Here is a 17320-nt window from a genome sequence, read left to right as displayed (position 1 = left end):
GGCCTCACAAGCTCAGGCCCTGTGACCCCAGGGGGTGGCTGCCCCCAGTTCTCAGACACAGCCAGGGCCTGGGCGGGTACGTGGCTGTTCTGTGCCAGCGACAGGGCAGAACTGGGTCACTGGGGTCGAGGGCAGAGCCACACCCCCCCCACTGAGACTCAGCCCCACTCTGCCCCTCCCAGCTGCTGCCCCTCCCCTGCTGCTGTTCCCCCCCCTTGCCCTGGAGACTTCTGGCTCCATCCCCCCCACCCTGCCCCTGTGACTATGTCCCCCCGGGGCGCCCTGCTGCCTGGGTCACTCCATTTCAATCCGACCCCCTCCCCCTTCCTGTCCCCCAGGTACCAGACTCGCTCTGTGCCCCCCCAGCTGCCCCCTTCTGACACGGGCTGTGACCCGCTTTGGGCCCCCCATCAGGCCACGGGCCCCGCTCCGCTCTCACCCCGGGGAAAGGCCCCATCGGGCCGAACACAGTGCGCCCCGCCAGCCGCTCCCTGCCCCGCCCACCTGAGCGTCTGACTCTGTGGCGCGAATTCTGAAGGAGCTGTTGGAGCCGTTACTCGCCGGGCGGGGCAGGAGGACTCGGAGCAGCTGAGGTGAAGTGGGCAGGAGGATGCAGGCGGAGCAGGTGACATTTCACATGGGGGTGGGCAGATACATCACTGCGGGGCAGCGTGGTGAGGCTTGGGCGGGGGTAGAGATCATGTGACACTGACGCTGGATAAAACTGACAAGGTTGGGGGGGCGGGGCAACTGGTGAGTTGTTCCCTCTGCTGCCCCCCCCCCCCACGGTCCTTTCATCCCCCCCCCCCTCCACCCAGATGTGCCAAGCGGACTCTGCCCCTGGAACTGCCTTGTCCTCTCCAGAGCCCTTAGGCTGGCACTGGGGAGGCCTGAGTCCAGGCAGTGCCCAGCGGAGCCCAGCAGGGGCAGAGGGAAGGGCTGGGACGTGGGGGTGGGGCTGGGGGCTGTTCTGAAAGGCTGCAGGCACCGTTAGACCCTTTTGCCCTTCCCTGTCTCACCCCAGCGCTGAGCAACACTCAGTGTTGGTCTGAGCATCCGTCCTGCTCTAGGACGTGTCTCTGTGGCAGGAACCTGCCCAGGCGGCTGTCGCAGTGAGGCCCCTCCGTGGCAGCACCGAGCAGTGAGAGCTGGGTGAAGGGGGAGGCAGGACCAGGGGCAGAAGGCTCCATGACTGTGTCAGAGGGAGGCCCTGCCCTTGCCAGTGGGGAATCGTTGCCTCTCAGGGGGGCCCAGGCCTGGTGGGTCATTTCTCCAGGTTACTGAGTGGGGGCTGGAGCCAGTTCTGTGTTGTCTCCTTCAACAGCAAAACTGAACACTGTGCTGGGCTAGTTTTGTGTGCACCATGGAGATTCCTGTAGCGCTGCCCATGCAGGAGAGGGGAGGGGCAGTTAGAGTCACCCAGCTTGGCCCCTTCTGAAAATGGCAGGTGTTGTCTTAGCAGTGAGGGAGAGGGGGGGAAAGGGTCCCTGAGTTAACCTCTTGGGTCACAGCTGCTGTAATATGTAGCAATGAGGTGAGAAAAATGACTAGGGAAGCTGTTACCTGGAAGTTGAGGCTGGTTTCCCTGACTGGGTATTGAACCCAAGCCACAGCAATGAGAGCCCTGGTGCCTAACCACTAGACCATCAGGGACATGTAAAATGAGCTTTTTTTGCTCACCAACACAAACCTTTTGCAGGCCATTTTCTGTCCACTTCAGGATGCTGGGGGAGGGAGTCCATTCTCTCTTGCCCAGAGGGGACAAGAACAGAAACCAAACAGAACATCAGAACAGCCAGATTGGGCCATGCCAGTTGTCCAGCTAGCCCAAGATCCTGTCTCACAACAGCAGACTATTTCATCCTCCCAAGGAATCCTCACACAGTTATTAAATGATCCCTCCTGTCACCCATTCCCAGCTTCTGGAATACACCAGCTAGGGACACCTGCCTTGTCCATCCTGGTTAAATTCCATTGATTGACCTTCCCTGCATTAAATTATCCAATTCTTTTTTTGGACCTTCTTGTAGATTTTACCTTCCCAACATCGTCTGGCAAGGAGTTCCACTGGGTGCAAAAATGTTTCCTTTTTAACTTGGTTACTTACCAGTTTCATTCTGTCACCCTGGTTCTTAAGTAGACGAAAAAATATTTTCTTATTTGCTTTCTGCACCCCTGTCATCATTACATAAACCTCTGTCCCATCGCCCCTTGCTTGTCCCTTTCCCAAGCTGAGAAGAAGAAGTTCCATGAACTCCTGGGAGCTGCTTTCCAAAGAAGAGGCATTTCCAGCAGAGAAAATGGCCAAGCCCAATCCCCCTACACAAAGCCCCAGGAAATACCAGTGGAGATTGGGAAAGCTCCCTCTCGGGCAGCGCTACGGAATGGATCTGGCTGGCCATTGGGGTGACTAACGCCATCAACAGACGAGTCCCAATTAGACTTCTCAGCCCAAGTGCAGAGACTGTGGAGTCTCCCACTCCCGGCAGAGGGGCAGCGCCCTGAGGAGGCAGGTCCTGAGGCGGAGGAGACCTTTGAAGGGAACAGAGACAAGGGAGACGTGAGGTGAGAGGGAGGGGAACAAGTCGCCTCTTCTCAAGTGAGACGTGGTGGGAAACTGCCGGTTCCGGTGCAAGCCGAGCTCCAAGGGCTGGTTCCTGCCTTGTGGCTCCATGCAGGGCCTGGCTTGAGAAGCGCCAAGAAGTGCTGTGTGTGGCCAGGAGAGAGGCTGCGGGAGAACGGTAGGTGTTGGAGCAAGCTGGGGCTGCCGGGTCTTGGGGGATTTGAGCATCAGGGGGGAACCTTACCTGGTTTTGTGTCCCCTTGCAGCAAAGGCTACAGATGTCCCAGAAGCTGGAGGTGCTGCCATTGGCCTTGGACTATGTGGCTGCCATGCCCTGGTCCCTGCCAAGGCACCACTGAGGAGCCTCAACCCCAGTGCTGCGGCCTCCCATCTCAGCCTAACCTGCCCAGCTGTCTCTCTCGTGCTCCTGACAATCAGCATACACATGCCACCCTGCACTAGGGGGCAGGCCCTGGAACTGCCTTGTGGGTTCCAAAGGGAGCCACAATAAAAGAAGATTTTTTGTTTCTGTCTGGCTTTGAGTCAGTGACTTTCTGCCCATGAAGCAAAGGTGAAAGCCAGGGACACCACAGAAACAGCCTTAAGTGCATCCTTTGAGCTCTCCCCTTTCCTTGATTGCCCTGTTGAAATGAATGAGGTGTGAATGGAAAATGAAAGGGGAGCACCTCCAGCAGCAGTTGCAAGGGCGAAGAAGGTCTGGGAGCCAGACCCAAGACAATACCTGCAAAGTGAGCTCATTAAGAAGACTGGACATACAGACAGAGTCAAGCAGCAAGTGCCTGCTCTTGGAAGAACTCTCTTTGAAGCAGCATTAGGAAGGGCGAGGCGATGACTAATTGGCTGCATGAGAGGGATAAATAGGAGGTGTCTTGCAGAGGGACCTAGGTTTTCATCTTGTCAACATGAGAGCGTGGATCCCGATCCGCAGAAGCCCAGCTCCACCCCTCCCACATCTAACTCACCTGACCAGTGCAGTGAGGGGGAGCAATGTTAGGTAACAACAAGATGGAGTCTGCTTGTGTGTGTGAGAGAGAGTAATGTGTCATATGCATATGATAAATATTGATTAATCTATGTACGTTCAATAAATGTGGCATGTTGCCTTATCCCTCTGAAAAAAATCCCGGGTGCTTTTCTTAAGCATAACACAACTACACTTAAGTTGCGGCCCTTGGCATGTACTATGTGTATCATTGTGCCTTCTGTGTGAGCAGAACAGAGGATTGGGGACAGGAGGGATTCATATATTTTGGAAAAGGGTCCTGAGTCCTGGCTCCCAGCCAGGAGCCTTGGCCCCTGTACAAAGTGCATGGTGGGAATAAGAGTTGGGGCAGCAGGAAAGGGGCTGGCCCTGCGAGTGAATCCTGCTACCTCTCATGTGCAGGGGAAGCACTTTTCCAGTGGAGCTAATTCTGCCCCACCAGCAACCTGCCTCCAGTGCTCCTGCCACTGCCTAGCCCAGGAGGGCTGGTGTCCAGCAGCTCTCTGCCCCAGTGTGGCTGGCTTTTGGGAAAAGTAAGTACTGGACTCACTTAGCCCCCTGGCCAGCTCTGCCAGTAAAGAGTAGAATGGGGCTTGCCCCTCTAACTGGAGAATGTGGGCTGCTCCTGGGTCCAGCTTTAGCAGAACCAAAGAGAGAAGGAACTGCAATTTCCATCTTCTGAGGAGAAGGGAAGAGGATTTTCTTCTCCTCAGTTCTAGCCACATGAGCCCCAGCGAGGGGAAAAGATAACCCTCCGCCTGCTGATTGTCCCGTCAGCTTCTGTAGCTTCACCTCCTTCCACAGCAGCTCCAGCTTTGAGCTACAAATCTCAAGGGGCTGGTGAGGAAATGAGGAGCTGGCAGCTCGGGTTAGTCGCTTCCATGAGAGCAAGAGGTGGAGTGTTCACAAGGTGCATTCCCCTCCCCTGCAGAGCAGGGTGTTAGAAAGAGCTAGGAACAGAACAGTCAGCCAAGTTCCATCCCCTGAAGTGTGATTCTGTGCTGTAGTGGTTATCATGGTTGATTAACCTCCAAAAGGGCCCTGGTTCAGAAGCAGAGGATCTTCTCTTATTGCCGCTCCCCTGGGTGCCCATGTAAGTGCAGCTGCTGCTGACCAGCCTGTGCCTGGGATGAGCCCAACTCCCACATGACAGAGGGAAGTAACATCAGCTGATAATGCCCCTAGGTGCCAGCCTGGGGAAGGGAGATGAATCAGGCCAGGCAGCTTCTAGAGGCTTGTGGCTTGGCCTCCCCTGCCCTGGGAGGCTGGTGCATTGGGCCGTCTCTGCCTGCTGCCTCCCTTGTGTGACTAGCCCAGTGTAACAGGCCAAATGTCGGAAAAGCCTCTTCCAGAAAAAGCTACACAAATTGGGTTTTGAAATTGCATAGGTTTTTCCAGGAGAACAGTGCAGTGTAGACATAGCGGCTACGTCTACACTGGCCCCTTTTCCGGAAGGGGCATGTAAATTTCAGCAGTCGTCGTAGGGAAATCCGCGGGGGATTTAAATATCCCCCGCGGCATTTAAATAAAAATGTCCGCCGCTTTTTTCCGGCTTTTAAAAAAGCCGGAAAAGAGTGTCTAGACTGGCCCCGATCCTCTGGAAAAAGTGCCCTTTTCCGGAGGCTCTTATTCTTACTTTGAATAAGGGGCCAGTGTAGACGTAGCCAGCCTGAGTTGCTGAGCACTGGTAGGAGACAGGGGGGGACAAAGCAGTCTAAAGACACCTGCAGCCTTTCAGAACAACCCCCAGCTCCAACCCCAAGGACCAGCCCTTCCCTCCACCCTCACTGGGGTCTGCTGGGAATTGCCTGGATGCCAGCCCACCCCAGTGTCAGCCTGAGGATTGACTGATCTGTAAAAGCTGCATCCTGGAAATGAGGAAGCAGCTAAAGTGACTCTGGTGGGATTTGAACCCACAACCTTCAAATGTCTAGCTGGGCTCACATTTACCATTGCAGCTTAAGTCCAACATGCTTTCCATTGCACCACAGAGCGTGAGGGGCTGCTTGATATCTCCACTCTCTGCTTTGCAGCATGGCAATTGCTGGGGGTCTGTCTCTTTTGGGAAAGGAGGTAAGAAAAGGGAGGGGGCCACTAAAATTAAAGGATAAGAACTAAGCAGTAGTTGGAGAATGTGGGCATTGATCCCACTGCCTTTCATGTGCTTAACAAGCATCTACCACTTGAGTTAATTCCCCTGCCTGCGAAAGCCTCTGCTGCCTCACCCACCTTGTTCCAGAGCCCACAACATCCCTGTGGCTGCCCAAAGCTCCTTTCTGAAAGGGCCGCTTGTGAGACTGACACCCGTGGGCTGACTTGCTCAGAGGTTTAGGGGACATGGTGCTCATATCACACTGGTATTAGGACCAAGTCCCTTATTTCAAGCTATAATGGGCTCACTATTCCTATGTCCCTCCATGGCAGGAGGAGGGAGGGATGTTTTGGAATAGCGATTTATTTGGAAATAAGTGCTGTGTAGCCAGCACCAAATTACAAAATAAGCTATTTCAAAATAGGCGCATTGATTATTTTGAACTATGGGACTCACCCCAAGTGAGTTAGATGTGATTCACTGAACAGGCCAAGGTCACTCAGTGAGTTAGAGCCCAGCTCTGCCCGCAGCTCCCTGCTCCACCCACCCACGTACTGCCTCCCTCACTGCCATGGGGCTGTTTGCATTGGCCTCTTCTCTCTCTAGCCAGGCTTCAGCCAGGACTGAGTCTCAGGCAGGAGAATGTGACCAGGCTCCCTGCATTTCTTCATCTCTTCAGAGACACTTGCTAGTGGAGGAATAAATCACAGTCATATGAGTGTAGATTTTGAAACTTTGTAGCTGTTGTTGCCTTGGAAACTCCCCACAGACCTTCCCCTGGGGTCCCGGGCAGCCGCTCACACTGCACAGCTCACTTCGAGGTGAGGGTGCTGTGTAGACGTGCCCGTCCTGTTGAGGGCCAGCCTGCTGGGGGGAGGCTCTGGCCACTTACTTTCCTTGTCTCCCTCAGACTGTGTCTACACTGTAGGGCTACGTCTACACTGCAGGCTTTTTGCGCAAGAGCAACTGTTCTTGTGTAAAAACTTGCAGAGCGTCTACACTGCAGGCACGTTCTTGCACAAGTAAATTTATAGTACAGCATCAGACAACAGGGCTTCTTGCACAAAAGTTTTTCCTCTCCCCATGAGGAATAAACCCTCTCGTGCAAGAACTCGTCCACAAGGAGGCAGTGTGGACGGGCAACAGGGGTTTCTTGCTCAAGAAAGCCGTATATCTAAAATGCCTGACAGAGCTATCCTGCACAGGAGAGCGTCCACACTGCCACGGGCGCTCTTGAAGAAAAGCACTTTTCTTGTGCAACAGCACATGGCAGTGTGAACACATTGTTGCACAAGACGTTTTGCACAAGAACTCTTGGACAAAACAGTTGTTGCACAAGAAGTCTGCAGGGTAGATGTAGCCAGGGGGTGTTTGGGTTTGTTACCAGCACTGAGCTTTGTACAACAGCCCAGGGAACATTGTGAAAAACCAAAACCTTCCCACCCTGGATGTCCCTGGCCAGTCAGCAAGTGGCAGAAAGGTTCCCTGAAGTGCTGACTTCAGGTGATTTGAAACAATACCTAGCAGCTCAGATGAGGTGGCTGTGTGGTTAAACTGATGGACTGCTAAGCCATTGTGCTCTGCACGCATGGGTTCAAATCCCATCCTCACTGGGTGTTTGCAGCCTTCTCTCTTGCCTTGCCCAGAGGTTCACTGCCAGCCCCTCCCACTGCAGCCTGGGGAAAGGGGAAATCTCCACAGAGACACTCCCAGCTGGGACCCTCAATCTCTTCTGCCCTGAAGGGGAAAACTCACAAAGGAGATTCTGTGCAGCCAGGCCATGGGGGTCTCTGAGATGCCCCAGCCCTGCTGCCTGTCCCACCTGGCTGTTGCATTGGTCCCTCTGTGAGGTCACTGCCTCCCAGCCAATAAGCTGAGGTGCTGCAAAAGTTCCTTGTGATGTCACTGCTGCCTTGCAGGCTCATGTCCTGCCCCTGGCCAGCCCCTTGGCATGTGTGAGCTGCTCCCCCTCTGCCCCCTCACTCAGGGCTGGTTCTGGGGCTCAAGCAGGGAACATCAGAGGCTGCTCAGGAGACCACATTGCTAGGCCAGGGGCCCCCCTGTGGAGCTGTGAGTGTTGCTGTCCCTGCTATGACATGGCCATAGAGCCTCAGGAGGCTGCAGCGGGGGGAGACACTTCCCTGGTTTCGGGAGGAAGACGAGACGTCAAGGCCCATGACTCGGAGCCAGCTACTGATGCCCATGGAAAGCTGATTCTCAGAGGGGTGTGATCAGCCTTTCCTGTGTATCTGGCTTCTTCAAAGGGGCTTAATCAGGCGCTAAAAGTTAAAAGTTGAAGAAGGAACATTTAGAAGGTGAATTTCTGTCTCTGGCACTCTCCCACCTGGGGTGACATCTTACATTCCTCTGCTTCCTGAGACAGTTGGCAAAGATGCTCCACAGTGGCTGTCACTCTCCCTCTCTACAGAAGCTGTTCAGACCTCTCACTAGCAAATGCTGGTGTTAGGTGCAGGTCTGATTGCTAAAAGCCCAGGAAACCAAAGTTAGAATATTGGGGCATATTTTGCTCTGGAAGGCCCAAGAGTGAGATACAGACAGAAGAAGATGGCCCTGAGCATGGTGCGGGCGAAGCCCATGGGGACTACCTAGTCCATCAGGTTTTATTATTTTCCTTGTTTGGTGGTTTAGAAATCACGTCTGAGCTGGTGGATTATTCTTATTGTGTTTAACTAAGGATTGCAGCTTTTGCGCAAAGAGGAGCTGTGCAGACTGGAGCTCTTCCTGCCTCCTGCTTCCCCTGGCTCCAGCCTGACCTTGGCCTATAGTGCATGCTTGGCAAGTAATCCTTAGGTTGCTCTGCAATTGACAAAAAGTTTGTGGGTATGAGCTGTCAATCACACTTCCTGGCTGCACAGGCCTTGAGACCCGTCCAAGGCTGGAGGGAATTCAAAGGCGTTGTCTGGGACCATAAATTGGAACACTTTTGGAGACACTTTTCTTTTTTCAGAAAAGGCTTTTCTGACATTTGGCCCATCTACACGGGCCCAAATGTGGGGAAAACCTTCTCTTTGGGAAGAGCCTTATTCCTAATACAATGAGGAATACCGGCCTTCCGAAAGAACATGCCCACTTTTTTGCAAACTGATCTAAAAGAGTCGACCCATTCCATGACCGCGGCAGAGTTTTCCACAGATACAAAAGGTATCCTGGAAAAGCTCTACAGTGGGGTTATAGCCAAGAAGGGTGCCATGGCTTAGCTGGTTAAAGCACCTGCCTTGTAAGTAGGAGAACCTGGGTTCAAATCCCAGGGTACATCTAGCCTACAGGCTTTTGTCAACAAAGCTTCTGTCGACAAAGAGCATCTAGACTACATCCAGTTCTGTCAACAAAGCAAGCTGCTTTGTCGACAAAACCCTGTAGTCTAGACACAACCCTAGATGCAATAACACCTTCTGTCGACAGAAGGCATTATGCCTCGTAAAATGAGGTTTACCAGCGTCGACAAAACTGCTGAGTTCTGTTGACATTATGTCGACAGAACTCAGCGGTAGTGTAGACGCAGGTATAGTTTTGTCGACAAAACTCTGTAGTCTAGACACACCCCCAGTGGTGCCTTCTTGTAGCCTTTGCTCATGTTTTCCTGTGTGCTTCTGGGATATAGAAGTGGCCTCCTATGGCCACCCATGAAAGTGCTGGCTCAGGAAAAGGCTGATGGGGGAGGTGCATTGGGAAGAAGGAAACCACAAGCCTGGAGCGGGTGTAGAGGCTGCTGTGACTGGCACTGGCAAGGCAGGGCTCTGACTTAAATTGCTGGGATGGAAAAGCCAGCACCACACGCCCTTGTCATTCCCTTGGGTTGTCACCGCCCAGCGACTCTGCAAGGGATGCAAATGTAGACACTCAACATTGGAAATGAAGCTGGGATTTAAATATCCTGCACTTCATTTGCATATTCGAAGACTGGTGCTATTTCGAAATACTTTATTTTGCAATACAAAACGCTGTTGAGATACACTTATTGTGGGAGAAAACCCTTCGTCAGAACTAACCCTTAAACCTCATTTCAAAAGGAGTAAGGGTGATTTTGAAAGAAGGGTTTTCTTTCCAAAGAACTGTGTCTAGACAGCACCTGTTAGTTCAAAATAGCATATTTCAAAATAGCAGCCAGACATGATTATGCAAATCTCCTCTCCTGGCTTTTTCCATTCAGCTGAGTCACCTCTCCAGCCCCTACCCCATCTGTATGTGGGCTCATGGGAATGAGCTGGCTCCCTCTCCAGTAGAGGAAGGAGAAACCTTGCCATGTCCCTCCTGCTTAGCTGGTAAGGTCACATGAGATTATCCAAACACATCCCCATCAGCCCACAGCCCTGTTCCATATCTAGGGCCAGCACTGGGTGGGCACTAGTCAAGGAGGCAGTAACTCACAGGAGGAAGTCAGGGACAGGGCTAATGAGACGATCTTGATTTGTCAATGCCAAGCAGGGCAAGATAAGGCTCAAACACGAGAGTAAGAACAGGGAGGTTCCTGCTTCACTTGGCACCTGCCAAAGCCTGGGATTGAACCAGGGACCTACAGCTGCCCCCAAAGTGTGGGTCACCCCACACTAGCCATGGGCAAAACTCAACTCAACCCCTGGACATCTTGTCTCCCTCCCAAAGCCAGGGGCTTGTCTCCCACACACAGCTGCAGCCTCAGCAGGGAGCCTCACTGGCAGTGCTGTGTGACCGCCCTGGGGGAGCTCTGCAATGTGACCCTGGCTCCCAAGTGCAGAATCCCCCTCGGTGAGTGGCTCCAACCGGCCTGGTCTGAATCTGGCTGAAGGGCTGGACGGCCCCACTGCTGGAGTGTCAGAGCCCCTGTCAACCAGCCCTGTGTTTGTCCTCTCCCCTACCAGGCAGGGTTGGGTCCACACTCCCACCAGGAGTCCCAGACACATCTCTTGCACCCAGAGCACTGGGACGACATGGAGCAGGACTCAGTGGCCAGCGTGTGGTACCCAGGGGCTATCTGTTGGGAGCTGAGACTCCCCCAGGAGAGTCTCACACAGAAGTCCTGGGGTCACAAGCTCCCTGTCACTCCCAACATGCAACAGGGGCAGGTTCAGCCTGCTCTGTAAAAGCTGCCCTAGCAATCAGCTGAAGTGACCCTCGTGGGATTTGAACCCACAACATTTGACTAACTGGCCTGGCTCACACTGCGCACCACAGCTTTGAAGGCCAACACATTGTCCATTGCATCACAGAGCCCCGTCCTTTACAAATCTTCCCCCGCCCCCTCCATTTCCTCTCTCTGCTTGGCAACAGGGCATTTGCTGGGGGAGAAGAAAGGGATGGTACTTGGTCCTGCTGTGAAGGCAGGGGACTGGACTCGATGACCTTTCAAGGTCCCTTCCAGATCTTGGAGATAGGCAATCTCCATTAATTAAAATATTAATTATAATAAATAAATAAATTATTTAATTAGAAGCTGAGCCAGAGGAACACCCCCCCCCCCACTCAGACCCCCCTATACCCAGCCCCCTGCCCAGAGACTCAGCCGTGGCTTAACCCTGGTTCCAGAGAGAAGAGGCCAATGCAAACAGCCCCCTGGCAGCGAGGGAGTCAGCACGTTGGTGGGTGGGGCAGGGAGCTGGGAGCAGATCTTGGCTCTAACTCACTGAGTGACCTTGGCCTGTTCAGTGAATCTCTCCCTGGCTCTATGGCCCTGTCTGTACAGCAGGGACAGCAACACTCACAGCCCCACAGGAGGGGACTGGTTTGATGCTTCACCCCACGGCCCAGCAATGAGCCCCCCAACACCCCCTGTGCTCGGGGAGCCAGGTTTGCTGTGTGAATTCTGTGGGGCAGGTGCCGTCAGGCCTGGGCACTGGGATTAGTTACCAGTTTCCCTGGCCCTGGGGTGTTACTGCTCTTAGCTGTGATGGCCAGTGGTTAAGGCGTTGAACTAACAATCCAATAGGGTTTTCCTGCGCAACTTTAAATCCTGCTCACAGCAAGGCCGGTGTTTTGGCCACACCCCTAACCAAGGCAGCAAGCTTCACAACCCCTGAGGCACTCCCAATTACTGCTCCCTCTAAGAGTTTCCATCCATGAGGTGAGTGAGTTTTGTCTTGTGCACCAATAATGAGGTCGTGTGCTCCTGTTCGGACCTGAGCCCTGTGGCACCTGCCAGTTACTAACAAACATCTGAGATGAGGGGTAAGTAACCCACAAGCGGCAAACAAGTCAATTTCCCAGCTCTACCCCTTGCTCCCATGCAGCTGGGAGCTTGTGCTGGGTCTCCAGCCTCAGCCTCCCGAGTTACTGCCCCAACCCCCTCCCACGCCCATACTCCTCCTCACACCCCCACCCCACACCCTCTCCTGCTGCCAAACTCCCTTCCAGATCCTGCCCTCCTACCCCCGTCCTGCATCCCAGTTGCTGGCAGCCCCATCCCGCACACTGAACCCCTCAGAGCTGTCCCCAACCCAGAAACTAAGTGGGTCCACAAAATCCACTAGTTCTGCAGCCCCGGAAAAGTAAATCTGAACCTCAGTCCTCCCTGTCCCTTCCCCTCACGCCATGGGGGCTGGAACGCCAGAGGAGGAAGGTGTCTTAGTTGGGGGCCACATCAGAGAGGGCTGGGGGCCTTTGGAAGAGTTTTTTTGTTTCTCACTTTTGCAGCCCCCAATTTTTCTGTGGGTCGGTGGCACCTGACCCACAAAAAGTTCCTCACCCCTGCCATAAATAAAGCAACATTGAAACCTTTTTGTGCTGGCCGTAATGTTTTCCTTTATTTAACATGAAGTCTGATCAACTAACATGAGACAGTTCAAATACTTAATCTATTTAATAATTTACATTTAACTCTTCTCCCCAGCTGTAATTATGTCGTTAGTAGCGAGTGTCCATTAGCAACTCATAGTCCATGGAAAGGTTTGGGGAGGGCCGGGGTTCAGCAAAGAGGTGAGGTCTTGGGGAAGGACGGGATAGATCCTGGCTTGCCCTGACATTTAAAAAGTGACCTTGGGGTAGGAGAAAGGGAAAAGCTGAGACAGAGGAACACACACACCCTCTCCCACATGTGGCCCTGAGCAGCCTCTGGATGTTCCCTGTGTGAGCCCCAGAACCAGCCCTGAGTGAGTGGGGGGGACGACAGGGGATCAGCTCACACATGCCAAGGGGCTGGCCAAGGGCAGAACATGAGCCCTGCAAGGCAGCAGTGACATCACAAGGGCCTTTTGCAGCACCTTAGCTCATTGGCTGGGAGGCAGTGACCTCACAGAGGGTCCATGGTGACAGCCCGGTGGGACAGGGGCAATCTCAGAGTGCCCTATGGCCTGGCTGCCTGGAATCTCCTTTGTGAGGTTTCCCCTTGAGGGCAGAAGGGACTGAGGGTCCCATCTGGGAGTGTCTCTGTGGAGATTTCCCCTTTCCCCAGGCTGCAGTGGGAGGGCCTGGGGCAGGCAGGGCTGATACTGAACTGAAGAGAGATCTGGGAGAATCAAGAGGAAGGGCTGCAAACACCAATGAGGATGGGATTTGAACCCATGCGTGCAGAGTAAAATGGATTAGCAGTCCATCGCCTTAACCACTCAGCCACCTCATCTGAACCCTAAAAAATTGCTTCAAGCCACCCAAAGTCAGCACTTCAAGGAACCTTTGTGCCACTTTCTGGCTGGCCAGGGACACCCAGGGCTGGAAGGTTTTGGCTTTTCACAATGTTCCCAGGGCTGTTATACAAAGCTCAGTGCTGGTAACAAACCCAAACACCCCCTGGCTACATCTACCCTGCAGGCTTCTTACACAAGAACTGTTAGGTGCAACAGCATGTCCACACTGCCATGTGCTTTTGCACAAGAACCTCCATGGCAGTGTGAACGCTCTCTTGTGCAAGAAACCCCTGTTGCCCATCCACATTGCCTTCTTGTGCAAGAGCTTATTCCTCATGAAGAGAGGAATAACTCTTGCAGAAGAAGCTCTCCTTTCCTACATTTTGCCATAAATTTACTTGCGCAAGAATGCATGTTTATTATAGATGCTCCTCAAGTTTTGCGTAAGAAGCCTGCAGTGTAGACGTAGCCCCTGGGTGCCCAGAGACGGGCTAGCTAGTCACAGTCTGGCTCGGAGCACTTTCTGCAATGGGAAGATGTCCATGGAGCAGGCGTATGACAGTGGCACACGGCTCTGGTGGGCTGGGGAGGAAGGCCCAGCATTCGAAGGAGCATTTCCAAGAGAAGCGTTTACTAACAGTGTCTGTCTCTGGTCTGATTTTATCGTGTGGTGAGACACTGGCACCCACAGCAGCATGGATGGGGTGGCTGGAGGGAGTGGCTGATGGGCGGCTGGTAGGAGCAGTGGCAAGTGGCCAACAGAGTGGGTGAGATGCCTCCCAAGAGTGGGAGGTGAGCTCTGAAAACCACCTGTGAGCTCTTATCTGCCCTGAGCAAGGGCAGCAACTGTGAGTGGGGTACGGAGAAAGTTTGGGCATGTGAATGGGACACTTACATGGCTGGATTTGCATTGCTGGCAAACGAAATTGCTCAATCCTCTTAAGCGGGGACTTACTTGTGGGTTGGTTCTGAACCCTGCTTGTGCCCAGGCCTGACATAACCTGCCCCACAGAATTCACACAGCAAACGGGGCTCTCAGAGCACAGGGGGAGTTTGGGGGCTCGTTGCTGGGCTATGGAGTGAAGCATCAAACCAGCCCCCTCCTGTGGGGCCTGTGAGTGTTGCTGAATCTGGGCCTCTGCACCTGGGGAACGGCAAACAAAAGGTTTGGGGGCCACACAGAGACCCCGCTGGGCTGAGCAGGAAGTGGCTGGCACTTTGCTTTGTCTTTGCCTGTGGGCTTGTCTGTCTGCAGCCTGGAAACTTCCTGGCTCCTCAGACCACTGGTCTGGATGGAGCGTTACAGAAGTCGGAATAATGGAATTGCTGTGTAGACGCTCCCATTGTTATTGCAGTGTAATGGCCGTTATTCCCAAGGAACGCTGCTGCGTAGTTGCAGCCTAAGAAAAATGCTTCTACAATAGCAGGGGAGATAAGGTCACTTCTTTAGTTATCAAGAAGCAGACATGTCAGGAGTGGGATTTGAACCCATGACTCTATTCAGAGACCAGAACACCCAACTGAGGGAAAGTCAGGACTTTGCATCTGGTGCCTTAGACCACTCAGCTATCCTGACACTTGCGTTGGTGTCTTCAAGTGCAGTTTTGTACATGTGTGAGTTACTCAGGGAGGCCAAGGGGACCCCTCTCTTTCCCCACCTAACAGCCGCTCTACAGCACAGCTGGGTTTATCCCCACTCACCCTTGTGAGGTGTTTTGCAGGAAGCTGACAAGAAGCGGAAGAGGGGAACCGCTGGCCTGCAGAACTGAGGTTTGGGATTGTCCTGTGCCAGGGAGTCTGTGCAGTGTGCCTGGGGATCCTGAGCGGGCAACTCCTGGGCTTGTTGGCTCTAAACCTGGGGTATCTCCTCTTCAGGGTGATGCTTGTTCCCGGGGCTAACGCTTATCCCTGGGACACACTTTGTGCAGGGACCGTTGCTGGTCTTTGTGCCACATTATGTGTTTGGGACGCGGGAGTGAGGAACCCGCCCAAAACAGACACGTATCCACACACCACCCCCTGGTTCTGCGTCCCCGGTCCCCTGCCCTCCTCCATCAGCCCCACACACTGCGCTGAGCCTCCCAGCCTGCACCCACACACGTAGCTTTCTTACAGATGCTGTTTTACCGCAACTCTCTCACGCCAGCCTCGGCCCCCCAGGGGGTAGGTTGTGCTGCTCCACCCCCCAAAGGAGCCCTCTTGTGGCCATGGGCAGAGACCCCATCGGGGGATTAGCCCTGGTTGTCAGGCAGCTTGTGATGCTGGCCACAAAGCACACACCATAGGACCTGCAGGGAGGCTGCTCTCAGGGCACCTGGGACTCTGGGCTGGCGGCTGACACTCTGCGCTCCTGGCTTCCCTGCAGCTCTGGGGTCCAGCTCAGGGGTGGGAACTGTTTCTCAGCTGGGCAGATGCAGACCCACCGAGAAATCAGCTGGGAGCTGAACACAGGGGAGAAATGGAAAAACAAAACCCGCATTGACTTGGCCCAGCCAACCCAGGCGCTAGCCCAGCTCTGCCCTCCCTCCTACCCCAGCAATGGCCACGCTGCAGAGCAAAGAGAGGAGATGTGGGACGGGGTACCCCCAGGGCTCTGTGGTGCAATGGAAAGTCAGTTGCATGTCTAAGCTTTGGTGCTCTCTGTGAGCCAGCCCAGTTGTCCAAAGCTTGTAGGTTCAAGTCTTTGAGCTGCTCTCTGATTTCCAGGGCAGTCTTTACAGAACAGGCCACCCCTTGAAAGTGGCCAAAGGGGCCCAGGATAAGGGAAAAGACACAGGGCTGCTCCCAGGAGCTGCAAGTCTCTGAGTATCAGAGGTGTAGCTGTGTTAGTCTGAATCTGCAAAAGCAGCGAGGAGTCCTGTGGCACCTTATAGACTAACTGAAGTGTTGGAGCATAAGCTTTCGTGGGCAAAGACCTGCTTCATCAGATGCATGTGATGAAGTGGGTCTTTGCCCATGAAAGCTTACGCTCCTACATTTCAGTTAGTCTGTAAGGTGCCATAGGATTCCAAGTCTCTGAGCAGCACCAAGGTGGTCTGCGCCAGACACAAGGCAGGGTTCTCTGGTTCTAGGACCATTTGTTGGTTTTTAATCTGTCACAGCTACAGACTAACAGGGCCCCCCTCTGAAGGGAGCGACTATGTGGCCTCCAGACCTTTTGCAAACAAACCCAAACACCCCCAGGCTACATCTACCCTGCAGGAGTCTTGCACAAGAACTGCTTTGTGCAACAGTTCTTGTGCACAGGTCTTGCACAACATGTGCTTTTGCACAAGAAAAGTGCTTTTCTGCAAGAGTGCCCATGGCAGTGTAGACACTCTCCTGCCAAGAAAGCTCTGATGGCCATTTTAGCCATAGGGATTTCTTGGGCAAGAAACCCCTGTTGCCTGTCCACACTGCCTCCTTGTGGACAAGTTCCTGCGCAAGAGGGCTAATTTTGTAATTTGGTGCTGCCTACACAGCACTTTTTTCAAAAAATAAATCACAATTCCAAAACGCCCCTCACTCCTCCTGCCATGAGGTTTTCAGGGATGTCGGAATAGCAAGCACATTACGGCTTGAAACAAGGGGCTGGCTCTTAAGACGCGTCTGTGTGATATGAGCACCACGTTCTGAACCTCTGAGATAGCCGGCCCATGGGCGTCAGTCTCACAAGTGGCTTTTTTAGAACAGAGCCTCGGGCAGCCACAGGGACGTTGTGGGCTCTGGAACAAGGTAGGTGAGGCATTTGTAGGCAAGGGGATTAGCTCAAGTGGTAGAGCACTTGCTTAGGATGCAAGAGGCAGTGGGATCACTGCTCACATTCTCCAACTGCAGCTCAGTTCTCATCCCTTACCTTTACTGTCAGGGGTTCAGTGGTCCCCTCCCTCTTTCTACCTGGTGTCCCAAAAGAGACAGACCTGGCTCCCCTTTCTTTTCCTCCAGCAATTGCCATGCTGCAAAGCAGAGAGTGGAGATACCAAGCTCAGCAGCCCATCAGGCACAATTGAAAGCCAGTTGGGTTTCTAAGCTGCCGGGATTAGTGTGAGCCCAGCTTGACATTCAGAGGTTGTGGGTTTAAGTTTCACCAAAGTCACTTTAGCGGCTTTCTCATTTCCAGGCTGCAG

Source organism: Pelodiscus sinensis, chromosome 19 (assembly GCF_052426305.1).
Source record: "Pelodiscus sinensis isolate ZL-2025 chromosome 19, ASM5242630v1, whole genome shotgun sequence".
Classification (NCBI taxonomy): Eukaryota; Metazoa; Chordata; order Testudines; family Trionychidae; genus Pelodiscus; species Pelodiscus sinensis.
This window is presented reverse-complemented; position numbering follows the sequence as displayed.